Source organism: Coturnix japonica, chromosome 4 (assembly GCF_001577835.2).
Source record: "Coturnix japonica isolate 7356 chromosome 4, Coturnix japonica 2.1, whole genome shotgun sequence".
NCBI lineage: Eukaryota > Metazoa > Chordata > Aves > Galliformes > Phasianidae > Coturnix > Coturnix japonica.
Window position 1 is genome coordinate 50,330,711 of NC_029519.1, and position 15,087 is coordinate 50,345,797.

Sequence of the window (15,087 nt, forward strand, 5' to 3'; positions counted from 1 at the left end):
CCGATACCTACATGCATAGAGGAAGACATGAACATACAGGAAAGTCTAAAAGACAAATGTTGTCTAATCTCAAATTTGCTTTTAAATACTGAAATGATATTCATGTCCCACAAGTGAGACATCTACTTCATTTTACAGGTGGTAGAGGGAAATAACATTTCTAGGACTCATTTCACTTAACCTCAAAGTAGATTTCTTAAATGAGTAAGATTAATCTTGCCTCTTCCTCGTCAATGATTGTTAAAGGCAACTTGTTCAGAGGTAGATTCCAGCTGAAGAAGTATAAAGTGAGGTGAGAGCTGAAATCTAAAATGTAAAATAAAATATGAAACATCTTAAAGCGATTCATCATCTTTTAAATAAGATGTGTTCATAATTAGTCCTCAATTACAAGCTAAAGAAACATGATTAAAAGTTCCAGGATTTTTTCAAAGAAAAGAGTCAAATGCCATAAAATCCAGAACATTCTTTCTTGTTTTTAGCTTTTCATTTAGGGGAAAAAAAAAAAAAAAAAGGAAAAAAAAAAAAAAGAAGGGATTTAATCTTTTCAACTCTTGATTCCGTAATAGCATCATGTCCTTAAAACGCACTGGACTTTTTTATACCTCATTGTTATTTTTTTAGTTTGAATGGGCTTTGCATTACCCAGAGCTCTCATGTTCCATTGAAAACTGACATTTGAAGTGACTTCATTATGTGTCACATAAAGATGAAATAACAGCATTTCAAAGTTTCATTGCTTCCACTTGTAATAGGACCCATCAACACAGAATTTCTCCAGATCAGCACATTATAGAGGAGCCTTTGTGAACTAGCTGTAAATGATCTCGATTTCTTTTATGCCTTTGATATCTCTGACCATGTAATTGTTGGGATTCTTAAAGACCAGCAAAACAAATGCAATAAAAATGAAACATTTATTCATGGCAAGGGGGCTGTAGCTCTGAAAGATAATTCTGGGCCTTCGTTCCTATTCATAAGCTGCAGGTTTTGTCTCTGCAATACATCCATGAGATGCAAGCTGTAAATCAAGCTGAGTTTTACATCCCAAAGGCCTGCAGGGCTGCAGTAATCTCCCATTGCCCTGGAAGTACTGATTTCTATATAGGTTTGAAGTAGTATTGTTGCACTAAGAACCTGACCTCCTACCCACTGAAACCAGTAGGAGTCTTCCCATTAATTCCAGCAGACCCTGGCTGGCCCAAGGATCTGGTTTTGTCAAGCACAGTCTGTGTGACTGAAGTTTCACTTCACCCTATCACTGCTGAAAAGCCAACATTAGCTTGATTTCTGTTACAGAGCAGAGTGTCTTCCTATCATGTTACTCAATCAGTGGGATAGCTGGGGCTTCCTGACTTGCTGCCAGCCTTATCATGTCACTACCACCACCTGTGCACCAATCCCCACCCCAGCACCCCATGGGGCAGCACTGTTTGATCTCCTGCAGCACAGACAGGTCTTTATCTGCTCCCATCTCCTCCATCTCTGATCATGACAAATAGAACGGCTAGAATAGCTCAGAGGCTGATGCAGGTGTCAGGGTCTACAGCAGCAGTTTTGATAACTGAAGTAGGACTTCGGCCCTCAGAAAACCAAGCCTGTGTAATTGAGGTTCTTTTTGAGTGAGAAGCAATTAGAGTGGCATCCAAAAACTTCTAAATTATGTATTGACCTCTCAAGGTCTGAAATAAAGTTGCCAGATTAACTGCTTATAGATGTTTTCTAATAAAACAAATTTTCTCTCTGATATGGAATCAGACTGCCAAGTGTCCCCAAAACAAATTAAGATGGTGACATTATAAATTCTTGGGGGAGGAAAATGTGGAGTAATGAAAGCACTGATGGGTCGAGGCTCTCTGATGTGATAAGGCAGCAAGGACATGCCCTGAATACGAAGGCAAAAGCTGAATATTTTCCCTCCTCCATCCTCCATGCTTATGTTAAATTCTGAGCCAGAGTAGTGCATGAAAATTACATGACAGGCAGAGCCTGTTAGGAGATGGAATATTGCTCATCTCCTGACCCATCAGCTGAGAATGAATTGGTTGCAGGGTGCTCGCTTCAGCTGAACTGGGCCATCTTAAAGTTAGACAACAACTCCCGACTCATAATTTAGTTTCCAACAGTAGCAGATTATTTTTATAATTGGATTAAAATTGATGTTTAAAATAGGTAAACAAAATACCATAAAACAGGTGCAACATAGGTATATAAATCAGCAGAGATTGTGTCCAATTTTATTTTATTTAAGTAAGATTAAGTTCACTATTATTATTGTGAGCAGCTTTGTTTGCACATGCTATTTAACTTTGCCATTTCATCTCTCACATTTAAGCGGTCTTTCTCATCAGTATATGCTCTCTCTCTGAAAAGGCTAAAAACTCATAGTTGCCTCACTAGACTTGTCCTCATCAGTATCAAAACATGAAAATTAGCTTTAAATGTTAGTCTATCCATCACTGTATTAGCTCATATATCTCTGGAACTGTTGCTTGAAAGATTTTAAGAAAGCTTTCTTGCAGGAAAAATCCTATATTGTCCTTATTTTCTCTTTTTTTCTTCCAGTTCATCCTCTTAGTGCGAAAGCAAAGGTGTGGACCTGCCTATGGATTTGTCTCCATCACTTTCCTATCTTGAAAAGCTACCAAAACCAAACGAGGACTTGTAAACAACACAGATTCTGAAGTGATCAATGTTCCAGTGACTGGATAACTTTTATATGACTTGATATCAGTTCTGTAGTATTTCAAAACAAAAGACATTCTCTTGATAGAGCTGAGGAAAAACTTCACAGTCTTGCCCAAGCCTTTTCTTTGTTCTTTTCTTTTTTGCCCTAGGTGACGACAGCAAATCCAGACAAACAAGTACTTGATGTTGAAGAAAAATAAATCAAAGTACATTTTAATTACTCAAAGTATTTTTGTTGGGGTGGGGTGGTGAGGGAGGTCAAAGTTGATATTTGCTGGAATTGTTTTAAATAATTGATGTGCATACACCTTATTATTAGTTTTATCACCTCTGCAGAATAAACACTTCTGATGGTGTGGTACAGAGAGCTTTTATTTCCTCTCTCCTACTTTCTGAGCCAAAACCTGCTCTTCAGTGACCTCAGCAGTGTATCTGGTGTTGTGCACTGACTCAGCACCTTCTCCCTCAGTAGCCTCAACACTATGGGACACACAGAGCTGTAGGCCCCACTGCCTCCCTCCTGATCTCCCATTCCCTGGCAGGCAGTAATAACTGTGTCAAGTCTGTCATCAAGGCTTCACCCCCCCCAAAATATCACGATGCTTCTATTTTGTATCATACAATATTCATTTGTTTTACAGATGTATGTCAGAATGAGGTTAAATCACATTACAGCCAAGAATTCCTAATGCAAACCTCCTTAAAGAAATAAGAAATTACGTCTCGCTAGAGCTTTTTTTTTTTTTTTTTTTTTTTGTTAAGTGAATTAGAAGTGACACTGCAGACATCTTTATACCAGTCTGGCTTCTTTCTGGATCTGCTTGATGCTTTCAGACAAGGGAGATGTAGTAGGTAAAGTTTTCAAAATATTTTCGAGCTTCAAGTCTGCTTTTCAAAAATGACTTTCAGGCCCTCAGAAACCGAGTGATTGGCTTTCTATTGTAATTATTTGTTAGCAATTGAGTCAGACAGCCAGGCTCTTTCGAAAGCCTGCACAGACATTTGCCTGTCTGCTTCTTTGGATCCCAAATGCCTTTATACATCTAAATGAAGAGATTACTGAACAAATGTAGCTGTTTTTTCCTGTCACTCTGTTCTTTCCTAACCACCTCTTATTTTTCCTATCTATTTCCCAGTGGGGAAACGAAGCCCTGTGGAAATCACTGCCAAAACCCAACAACAAATCTGAACAACATTTGTGTTTTTACCTAAAAGAAAAATCTTATTTAGTAAAAAGATAGATAGGGGGGTTCTTCCAATAAAAGCACTATTTCTATTGCATTCATTAATGCTTCTGGAATCACATTATTCCCTCCCAGACAAAGAGAAACCTGGAATCATTAAAAGCTCTCAGCTAGGGTTCTTTCTGCACACAGTTCATGAGAAGTGTAGAAGGCCAATTTTTTCATGTATGTCAATAACCACATTCCAGTTAGAAACTGATTTACAGAATTACAGAAATTAATTCTAGATGTAATTTATCCTCAAATTCATGAAGAATTAACAATTTCCAACAGAAACCAGATTGATATTTGCATTTCAGACTGCTTCAGCTGTTAGGCTAGGGGGAAAAAACACATTTAAAATACCCAAATAAACCCATACCTTCCACTTTTTTGTTTACAAAGCCATTTTTTTCCTGCTGCAGCTATGTCTAATCAAACATGGGCTGGTTTTATAGCCCTCTTTCTTCTGGCAGAGGGCTGTTGCATGTTAATATACAAATCTGTTTTCACCACAGAAGGTCAACTAGGTTTATGAGCTGGTAGTTAGCCAATTACGCTGTGGTTTTTTTCAGAGGTTATTTTCAGCCAGAGGAAGGTCAGCGGTGGGTGGAGGGGGATTCCTTAATCTGTCTAACTTCCAATTCCATAAAAACGCTATGGGGGTTCAAGAAAGCTCTCTAATTTGGGAGATAATTGCTTGCCATTCAGTTGACTTTGTACTTACTACTTCTCTAACTCTGCTGTCTCGCAGAACTTATCTGTAAGCCACATTCCCTGTTGAGTAATTTAACTTCCTTCCATGGTATGATTTAAATTACGAGAAAGAGCTGGATATCTGAGAGGATGAGTTCTTACAGAACTTCCTGCAAGTCAGTTATTTACAGTTTCCTTTAATATTTCTTGCTTCACCGTGTTTGCCCTGGCCAAGGAATCATCTCTGTATTAATCTGCATGTCCTCTGAAGACACACAGATCCCAGTAACATCGATGATGATTTGATATTCTCATAAAGGAGAGATGAGACTCACCAACAGAAAATGCTGTTTAACTGTATTATAGTTACAGCACATCTTCCTTCAGAGCTTTGTGTAATCACAACAAGTAAACAAACAAAAATTGTTCTGCAGTGTGAAACATTTAAGATTTTATAAGCAATCTTGGCTAAATATAAAGCAAAAATGGCATTTAAGTTACCCCATAATGGCTAAGGGCTGGAGAAACCCCACTATTTTATTGACATTAAATTCTCCATGCGCAACATAACCAGGAAGTTCAGTTTGAGCACCAGAGCCAAACTCACTACTGCCCAGATTCACTGCTACGTAGGAAGCCCATGCCTTCCAGTGGCCTGAGGCACACCTCCAACTGCACACCACAAACCCACAGTTTAAGAGGTTCTGCTTTTAACATTTCAAATACATTAAGCAGTTTTGGTCTATGTTAATAAGTGATTACCCTCCATACGGTACCCAGGTGTAAGGGGTGCCAGAGCAGTTGCTTGTCACCTGTGTCTAAATCCATGAATTGAACTTATGTTCCCTTACAAGAGACACTGGAATCTCTGAACAGCTCAGTGGAACTAAGAAGGATGTTGGAATCTTATCAAGGTACCACACCTACTGCTGCAAGAGATTTCTGTACCACATCTGGAAGTAAAACTCAGCATAAACTGTTGCAAGGGTGTTTTATATAAGACAATAAAAATATGTATTGAGTCTTCACTTATTTGTTTACTGTATGCATATACAGGGCTTATGAATATTCTAAGTTTTCTGTCCTGGGTATATCTTGCTCTTTCTCCTGCTAAAGGACAGCTTCCTTGCTGTACTGTGGTCTGCTTTCACTGTTTCATCCCATCCATCTTCCCTAGGGCTGCATCTCAACATCAGTATCTGCTGTTCTGCCTGTAATATTTCAATAGCAACCATGTTTTTCCGTGAGAATGTCTTATGTTCCTAGCATTCATTGAGGAAAAAGATGATAACTCACAAGTAGGCACCATCTTCCATTTCATAAACCATATGCATTTTAATTACTTTTGAATAACCTCATTAACTGATGTAACATGTACTAGGAGCACATAGTTTTCTGCTTTATTCCTATACTTTTATTCAAGTGCCCAGCTCCAACTCAGGGAAGCTACTCAGTTATAAAGCAGGACAGCGTTGGATGGCACCACGTGTAAATCTGCCATCATTAAGTTGGAAGCTGAAGTTAAATTATAAACTGTCATCATAAGCAGGAAGAACATTTTTATGGATCCCAGTTCATCCTCTGCAGACTTCATCTATTTCCAGTAACTGCAACACTGAATATACTCCAATTTTTCAGCTGCTCGGAAGAGGAGAGAGTTGAGCCTGGAGACTTAATTCACTTCAATCTTCTTAAAAGATATGACCCAACATCTCAAGATAAAAATATTTCCAGCTTAGGGAGATATAGGGAGGCAATCCAAAGCAGAATGGACAATCAGAATGGACAACACCCTTGCTTAACACTAAAACTCATTTTACCAAAAGTTAAATGCAGAGCCAGAAAGCGACAAGCAACCTCTTCTTCTCCCTCTTGTTACAAGATCTGGTTGAAGATGCGATTTCAGGTCTTGCCTGGATCATTGCGAGAATGTGTAAGTGCTAGAACAACGATGTTGTAGTGGTGTTTCTAAACCCCACTTTATTAGACGCAGTCCCTTTACACACAGGGCTAGCTGAGATTTTTATTTTTTCTTTACAAACATATTTTATATCGATGACATCTTGCAACAGCATTTTTTGGAAATGGAAAACTTTTATATGAAGGAGGATATTTATGACTACAGAAGGCTGCTCAGCAGCTGAAAGTTTTAGTGCAGATCCTAAATCACCACTTCTCTAGTGTTGTAGCTAATTTTTTTTTTCCAGCATTGCTCTGTACTTTTCACGTACTTTTGCTAAAGTTTCTGCATATTCACATTATGAAGTCAACTACCCATAACGCAATAAAGTCAACTGTCCAAAACATCCAAAATGAACCAACCTCCCCAGTAACAAATGCAAAATCTCCACTTTTCTGAAGTGTTTGGTATGCAGCTCATCAGCAGGCTATTATTTCATCACTGGGCTGCCTTTGCCATAGGGAATGTTGCCACTTCATCTTCATGGTCACACAGAGGTAATGATGGTGACCTCAACAACTGCAGAGTCTATAGGAAGTGCATGCACAGCAAGCAGCCACCGTCCCACAGAAAAGGATGGTGGCTGAACTTGCTCTCCTTATGCAGCCAGTATAAGTACACATCATCTGAACCCCAAAACCAACACCTTCACACTCTGGACTGGATTGTATGGCAATGCTGTTCCGCAGGACCTCCCAGCCCCAAACGAGTGAGATTATATTCCCTTCAGTTGGTCCCTCACTACATCACTGTTGGTAACACGTTGATTCAGTAAGTGAATCTAGAACAGAAGTGTAAATTAGAAAAATGCTGGTGATTCAGAAAAAGAATTATTTTAAAGGAAAATACTTGAGAGACAATTGTATATTTTCTTGTAACCTTCAGTTGTGTTAATAAAATTCGTGCAAAATTCTTGCTAGCTTTAAACTTCTGACTTGTCTGAAAACTAGATCTGTTAGAAACAGTCAGGAAACTACACGCTACAAAGTCCCTCACCCTCCTCTCTGCAGTCGGATTGCCAATACGTCTGAAGGTTCTCAGGGTTTCCAGTCTTTATTTGGAACAGATGTTGTCAACAGCTCTGGATGGTTTCCATCATAATTTGTCTTCATTTGTCTTAGACACTACAAAGACCCCTAACACATAGACCTCTCCATACCATCTTTGTTGCAGTTTTTACACTCTTTCTCTATAAGCATAAAATTGATTTTTGGCCCCCAGAATATTAAGCTATAAGGAGAGCTAAATGAAGCATTTGCCAAAAGCCTACTCTTCATTCTGTATTTCCTTGTTTTCTGTAAGACATAATCTACCAAACACTGAGTATTAAAGTACAACTATTCTTTTCAGACTTGTCTTTTTCATGGACCTATTTAATACCGGAACATCAAGCACATTTTTACTTTACTCATTAAACAATAAGAATTCTGGATACTTAATAGTGTCACAGTGAAAACACTAAAATTCCATAATGTACAATAAAACTACTTTCAAAGATGTTTAACCCTGAGTATATCCACTTTCTGGTTTTCTTCCAATGATTTTTTTTTTTTCCAATTTTGCCTTTTGGTTACTTAGAGCCAAATAAAAATTATTCACTTCTCCATAGATAACTCCATTCCATTTTGGCTGCCTTTTCCTTTTGCCGCTTGTTATCTTAATAATTTATTCCTTCATAACTTTCTTGTTTTTCCAATAAAACACAAGTTGAATTCTGGGGCAGACACTAATCTTTCTTCTCTGTAATAAATGAGCAGAGGAAAATGCTATTGTTTTGTGCGGCTGGGTTAAGGAAATCTCTCCTACAGTGGCTAAATTGCTACCAGGCAGTTTTACTTTACAGAGGCTAAACACTGCAGGAGAGTAAGAAAACTAGGAGATTCAGTTTGAGCTCGTTGCTCCATTTCCTGTGTCACTAATAACAATCACCACTGTTAAATGCATGAAGAAACGATAATTATAGCAAGAAGCATTTGAAAAACATAATGAGGGACAAATGACCAACACCCTGAAACAGAATCCCCTTCTTGGAGAAGATTTAATGTATGGTAAATAGAACTTCATGAATTCCAGCAAAACATCTCATTAAAGCCAAACCCCACAATTGCTATGTTCAAGTCATCTTCCAAGACCTGCAACATGTGGTGTTTCCCAAAAAAAGAAAAAGAAGTCAAGCATATCAAAGTCTCTCCTTGCTGCTAGTCCATCTATTGTGAACTTTATATTAGAGTGTTAAGCATGTCTAACTCAGCAGAGGCAAGGAATTATTATTTCAGCAGGTGAGAGCAGGATTGGTGGTAGCAGGAAGTAGAAGTCCTTAGAGGGAACTCAGTGGCAGTCAAATTTGATGTTCTTCCTTAAGAGGGACTTCTACAGGGACAGGATCATAGAGCAACTGCCATATTAAATACTCCCTGTTCTTCAATGCTCTAGCAGTATTTAAGGAGGGAACTAATCCTGGACTGGAGGCAGCCTGCTAGAAGCAAAACCAAGAAGACCGAATTTCACCAGGGAATTTGTTTGAAGTGCAAAGCCTTTCAGGGATGGCGGTATGCAACACCCAGAAAGGAGAAGGCAGAAGCTTGCTGAAGTTATTACAGATTTACTGGGAAAGTCAAAACTTATTTTCTCCTGCAAGCTTCACCCTGACCAGCGTGAAACCTGTGCTACTTACGCCATTGCTCAATTAGCTCAATGAATTGCACCATCACTCATCAGCTTCCCAAAACAAGCAAAGCCCATGGGAATCTAAATCTGATTTCAAAATCGTCTCTCTAAAGCTGGAATCATTCAGGATATAGAAGCATAATCCTATTACAGTGGCAGAGTTTAAACTCTCTCTGAGCCACCGGAACAAAGATTACAGCCAGCATAACAACCAGATCCCTGCAGCCCAGCAGTCAGACCCAGCTGGAAATGCCTTGGAGGAGCCTGCTGGATACCTGTGGGTACAGCTGGGGTGGAGGAGGACCATGGTCAGTTCTACGTCTCTAGCACAGGAAGGAGAAAACAAGGATCAACGGAAAAAGCTGCATTATTCACCAAAATATCAATTCACCACTTTAGTGTTAATGCACTGAAATTGCATTGGCTGATCCCATGAAGCTGGATGACTCAAGGGCCTTGAGTCACAGGCCATGCAGAAAAATCCACTCCACTGAATAGAGCTGAATGGAATAAATGGAAAATAAGGCAATCAGAACCAAAAACAACTGCACGTACTTGGAACAGCAAGGAATTCTGTCAACTACCTGAGCTAAAAGTTATTGGATAGTAAGTTATAAACAAATAGCACAGACCTCAAATTGAGTATTGTGTCTCACAAAACAGCCAAAAAGCACATTCTTTACTTTGCTCCCTTGCAGCATTTCTTGTAGGTGGATAATACAAGAACCAGACTCTAATTGTATAATTGACTTAGAATAATAGAATGCTATCTAGCGTTCAGCTCTGGCAAAAATTCTTTGAAAATATTTGACCTGAACTCCTTCCTACGCTGCATTAGCTACGATGTTTCTCAAGAAAGCAGTCTGAACATTTTAATATGAGTTTGTGGAATAAATGCACAATCTCTCTAAAAATCTGTATACTTTTTCTGATGCATTCACACACACTGAACATTAGGTGGGCAAAAAGCAATGGAAACACCATATTTGAGAGGCACACAAATGAAATAACTAACATCTCTACACATACTTAATGTCATGGATTTCACCTTGTGCAAGGCATTATTGTAAAACCTATGAAGAAAGGTTGAGGGAACTGGGCTTGTTTATCTTGGAGAAGAGAAGGCTCCGGGGAGACCTCATTGTGGCCCTCCAGTATTTGAAAGGAGCATATAAACAGGAGGGAGAACAGCTGTTTACGAGGATGGATAGTGATAGGATAAGGGAGAATGGTTTTAAACTGAGATAGAGGAAGTTTAGGAAAGACACTAGGAGGAAGTTTTTAACATGGAGGGTGGTGACACACTGGAACAGTATGCCCAAGGAGGTTGTGGATGCAATTAAAAAAATGCAGATTTTCAAATTTTAGCCATTGCAATTTGAGAGTGGCATTTCTTAAGCGGCTCGTGTACTACTGAAGAAGAAAAATGAAAATCACCTCTACTTTATGAAGGGGGCTGTAAGAAGACACTTTTGAGACGATTGATTGTGCCTATATTATTGTATACCACTGCTGGCTGTCATTGTCATAACAAACAATACAAAGTAGATTAAACTTATGGAAAGAAAATAATTTCTTTTTGATTGATACACTGGAAACCCTTGCTTTCTGGGTCTGTCTGGTAAAGGATATGATCCCACAGTCTGGCAAGCATTCAGCCACTCAAACCATAATGGGGACCACAACCAGCAAAGAGCACCTTATCACCTCTGGCTTCTTCAGAAGGGACTACCTGGATACCCAGGCACTGCCACTCAAGTGGCAATCCACCCTGTCAGCCTCTGGCTCTTGTTCGTTGGTGTCAACTCGCCCAGGTTTGCTGAATTCTCAGATGAACCTCCAGTGGTAGGTCTGAAGAGTGAAAGCAGGTCAAATGATGTACGGCGCTAAGTTTAAACCATTTTGGAAGGCAGTACTGTCTGACACAGGTCTCAAAGGAACATTTTCCAATCTTCTGGCAATGCAGAAGGGACCACTCTTTTGGCACATTTCAGAATGTTAGAATAAAGTTCACCTGCCAGGAGTCTCAGAGGTGCTGAGCTGGAGAGGTTGATTTCACAATGTTAGAATAAAGTTCACCTGCCAGGAGTCTCACAGGTGCTGAGCTGGAGAGGTTAAAAATAAGATTCCTCCAGACGCAAAGTTCCCTCGAGTGTCAGCCTTAATTTCACTACCAGCCTAGTAGCAAAGGAGGCACTTTTAATTAAGTGCAAGACAAGTATGGAAAACTGAGTTCAAGAAACAAGGAGGAATAGGATTATTATAATCCAATGAGACATAATTAAATGCAGAAATCAAAGGCTCTAACAAGTTCTGTGACTCTAAGAGTCTTCAAGTGGGTATTTGCACTTTAATCTGACACATTGCAGCTTCTTCAAAAAAAGAAAAGCTTTTTAAGAAGGAATGAAATGATTACAAAGCCATTCGTAAATCATTAAGAAAATACAAAGTGAGCAAAAATCTATAAATGAACATTACAGCAAAGGCCTGTTCCTCGCACACACAAAAAATGTAAAATCTGACAGCACTCATGAAAATACTATTTTTAAATCTATATTCCTATGTGTGTTTTAATAATCTCAAGGTATCAGCATTAGAGAACAGAAGAAAGAGGCACAACTTTGCTTAAATCCATTCATGCCCATTTACAAATCATTCTGATTGGCCTTGAGGATTCAGTGACATACAGCCTTCCAGACCTCATTCAAAGTCTGCTTTAAGTCGATAAAACTTTGCTGACACTGGATCAGACCCACCATGATACCTCTTCAGGCCCAGTCCCTACCGTTCAACATCCAGAGATGTGAGAAAGTGATAACAGCCCCCCGTGCCAGATGTTCCCACCCTGTCCCCATTCCACTACTTACAGATACTTTTAGGATTTGCAGTCAGTCTTAAAATAGAGTTAAACAGGAGAAACAGGTTTTTGCATGGGTTTTGGTACTGCTGTGCTGTGCAATACCAATTAGCATCCAGCATTATTTCACTTGTCTTCCTGACCACCCCTGCATAGACTAAAAGTTTTGCCTCCTTCTCCACTTCCACTAGGCTGTTATCCATTGCAGTGGGCGCTAGCATGGGCCAGATTCTGCATAAGAACATCTTTGTCTTCAATAAGCCATGCATGAAACCATCTCACAATCAGTCACAAACATTCAACTCACATATCTTCAGCCTTGTGATACAGTTATCAGCTAATAGAACCAGGGAGCCAACGTAAAAAAGGAATTGCTAATACTGCATAGTACAGAGATAAGGTGAAGGTTAGTGCACAGACCACAGAGATTAAATTTAAATATTATTTCCTTGTGTTCACCTTTTATTGTCTGCTCTTACTTTTTGAAGAAACATAGTCATGATCTTTTTCCTGAGACTACTCAGATTGTAAAGTTTAATTATGGCTACTGCTGGAAAAAGATTAATGAATACATAGTCCAAAATGCATTGTAACAAAAATATGAATGTCTGTAAAGAGGTAGTTTCTAACTTTATGCTTTTCTGAGCAGAAACAGCTCCCAGGGTACTTCAGCTGCTTTTATTCCCTGATAAAACAGACAATTTATTTTTAGTTGCTGAATTGGTCAGATTGGGGAATATGAGGAGGCCATGAAAGAGCAACACACTGCACTGGGAACAAAGATAATAAAGTTTCAAGGAGGCATCCATGATACAAGATAATGTTATTTCAAGTGGCCTGCTCTGCAGATCCAGCTCCTTTTTGAGTCCTGCTGTCTTGACAAAATGCACATTTTTAAAATCCTTTTTTTTTTTTTTTTTGCAAGGGTGTGAGAAAAAGTTAAGGCTAAGGTTGTATCACTGTTCATTGCTCACTAAACGCTGTCCTCACATAAGCACAAAACAGACAGGACCCTAATTCAGCTGTGGGAGGAAGATTCTCCAATGAGAAGGAAATAATGTTTGCTATTCTGAAGAGTTCAACAGAGCTTTAGTTTTTTGCCACATTGCCATTTAAAGCATAATACTGCAAGTTCATCTTTCTCTCGTGGACATGATTCTGCGGCTGCCATTATCTCACATACCCGCATACTGGAGCTTCTTTATTACATATCCAGAGCCACACAAATGGCCTGGTGTCCCTCCAAGCCAGTAATCTCATTCACATTAATACCTTGGATGAGAGCCTAGGCCAAGACTGCCACCAAGAGTTGTGCTTCTGCAAAAACAAGTTGAGGGACTGCCTGTTAAGCAGAGAACTTGGAACAAAGAAAGTAAGCAACGAGTGCTAACGGCCTCAAGTTGCACTGGGGAGGTTCCAGTTGGGTATTAAGAAAAAACTATCTTCTGAAAGAGTGGTTGGGCATTGGCACAAGCTGGAGAGTCATCATGGAGTGGATGGAGTGGAACGGAGTCATCATCCCTGGAGGTGTTCAAGAACTGTGTGGCACTGAGGGACATAATTAGTGAGCAATATTGGTGGGGGGGGGGGGGGGGGGTGAAGGAGGAGGAGTTGAGGGTTTGGCACAGCAGCTTCTCCTCCATACAGGGTAGAGAACCAAGGTGACTATCTCAGAGCAGTGGAGTCTCCTGGTGGTGTTCCCAATCAGGGCACCAGGCTCCAAAGGAACAACATTTGCCTCTACACCCCTCAGGTGTCCTCAACCCACCTTCATGCCCACATGCACCCCTACCTCCTGCAGAAGGATCTGTGTCCTCAAAATACAGATTATTTTTTCCCTCAGAGCCACATCTGACCACTCCCAGCTGGCACTTGAGTTGTTCATAGGGCCAGGGAGGGCAATTTGAAATGCATTCACTGCGTGCCCATGGGGAGAAAGGCTGAATGTATATGAGAAGAGTAATCAACAGTAATTCTTCAGCAGTCTATCATTAAATTTGTCATTAAACAGAGTCCACTGCTACCTGCCTGCCCAGACACCGGCGGCAAGTTGTGCACACCACGTAATGGCATTTTGATAGACTGTCTTTCCTGCAGCCTTCCCAAGATTGGACTGCATAATTTACACCACCAGCATAGCATTGCCTCACTGTTATTTGAGCAGCGAGATCCTTGTCCCACTGTGATTAGACTGTGATTAATTGGATGCTTGCCTGCGGAGTCAGAGTACAGTGATGGGGACAACTGCCAAGCGGCTGGGACACGGCACAGAGCTTGCCATCCTCAGCTAACCAGCCTGGGTGTTTGTGCTGATTCATCCTCCCTCCTGCACAGTGAGGAAAAAGCAACCACATTATTTAAGCATTTATGGTGTTAAGAAGGACAGGTTGATGTCCCCAAGCCAGCTGAACTCCCCTGCCCAGGGGCATTCCCTGAGCACACCTGCTTAGGAATTGCCCGACAGCATCACTCATCATCATTCAGAGCCCTAACTCTCACACCCAGAGGCTGCCAGCCACAAAGTTGCTCCTAAACCTTTCAGATGGCAGGAGAGGTGAGTTCCTGGGGGCATGTGAAGCCCCTGCTTCTGGTTCCATACCACCTAATGTTTCCCTGGGTAGTGCCACTGTGGACATAAGCATATGTCACAGCTCAGTTACGGGATGAAGGTTTAAAGGGGCAGAAAGGAAATCCACAGGAATTAATCATCTTTCTCATAGCAGCTGGCAATCAATATACCTGAAGAAGGGTTGCATATTGATTTCTAAGGCTGTGTATCCTTCAGCTAGCATCAACACTATATACAAGGATCTGGGGTGGTATATAAACAGAAAATGAAAGGCGATATGTCTGTGGCGACGTATTGATTAACTAGCTATAAAACTGTTTCGGAAGAGTGATCTCTAGGTGCCTGTCCTTTGTTTATGTCAAAGGAACAGTTCTTTAGGTGGATGCACCTTTGATAACTACAGGGGTCTGATATTTAGGAAAAACAT

General features: G+C 40.2%; 1 protein-coding gene across 4 annotated transcripts in view; it reads left to right on the top strand.

Annotated features, from left to right (window-relative positions):
- Positions 1-3,051, top strand: part of NDST4 (N-deacetylase and N-sulfotransferase 4) — a 104,611-nt gene extending 101,560 nt beyond the window's left edge. For all 4 annotated transcript variants that reach the window (XM_032444374.1, XM_032444373.1, XM_015861948.2 and 1 more), the window contains one exon: positions 2,566-3,051. The gene's annotated coding sequence lies outside the window, so the exon portion shown is untranslated. The remainder of the gene's footprint in view (positions 1-2,565) is intronic.
- Positions 3,052-15,087: the final 12,036 nt, after the last annotated feature.